Consider the following 1341-nt stretch of genomic DNA (forward strand, 5'->3'; position numbering starts at 1 on the left):
TATATGTTTTAAATTGACTCATTTCATCACCGCAGCCATGTTTTTGACCTCTCGCAACAGTTTCCGTTTAGTCTTCAGAATGGATTTTTTGCAGTCCCCCCCCCCCTCCTACGTTATGCCTGTTTTAATTGGGAGTTCCCGTCAGATATGCCTTATTACATTTGTGCGGAATGGCAGAAGTCAAGTACAACTGGGAAATAGTTCCAAAATGTTTATCACACGACACTGTGATATTTATCCTGTAACGCGGGTTTGTTGGTTTGAGAATGTAGACCTCCGTCACGCATGCTGTCAGACTTGGTGCTGAAACTCAAAACTTCAGGTTGTACGCATGTGACCGCTAACTGAACAAATTTGGTAGTTGCTTGGTAAGTGCTTTATATGGTTGATTTCCTCTCGCTGCGTTAGTCTGAATTCTTGTATCAGAGCTTACACAAACTCAATGAATGAACGACGACGTTCACTGTGAGATTTTACAGACCACATTCTCGCACTTAATGCAAGTCTTTTATACAGAACTCCCAGCGCTCATCTTTTATTTTTCCATTATATTTCTCGTATTCGTTTCATATGAAGTACTTGTATAGAATTTCAATGTGCGAGGCAAAACAAAAAAACCAAAAAAAACCTCGACTATTCCTCCCCTGCTGGATATGTTTTAATCTGTACTTTTACCCAAAGAAAATATGTAACAGCAATCATAATTTTGTTTTTATGAATTTAATGTCTCAAACGTTTTCTTGAATGTCATTCTGACTGTAAGAAATTCTGGGTAACTATAGGAACATGTTAAAAGCTCGGTTTAAAAAAAAAAAAACAACAACAGTGACCTATTTGGGATAACCTATCAAGTTGTAGACAGTCAAACCTTTATTGCACTTTTTCAACAATTTCAAGAAAAGGAAAAAAAAAAAAACATTTTTACATATCCTGTGTTTTGAATATAAAGCTCTATTTGTGTAATGTAGTGTCATAGTTTAGCATAGGCAGCTGGTCTTATTTGTTCTTTTGCCTCTGAAATAATATTTGAGCGGCAGGTTTTACTGTGTTGCATATGCAGAATTCTGTTGCTTATTTCTGTACAAAGATCTTCTTGCTGTCTCTAGAAATACTCTGTGGCTTTTAAAAAAAAAAAATTACTAAAAACACTGCCTTTGGTTCTTATTTACTTGCTTTCACATTTCAATATTTTGAGCTACTTTTTTTTTTAAAATACCCCACTTTTTCGGTCTTTATTCTTCAATCGTAAATGACCTAACAATCTTTTACCAAACATGGGTTAGAAACCACTAAAATCAAGCATAATTGGAAACGTGCGAAACATTTCCCATTATTTTTCCA

The sequence above is a fragment of the Puntigrus tetrazona genome, chromosome 7 (genome assembly GCF_018831695.1).
Source record: "Puntigrus tetrazona isolate hp1 chromosome 7, ASM1883169v1, whole genome shotgun sequence".
Taxonomy (NCBI): Eukaryota; Metazoa; Chordata; class Actinopteri; order Cypriniformes; family Cyprinidae; genus Puntigrus; species Puntigrus tetrazona.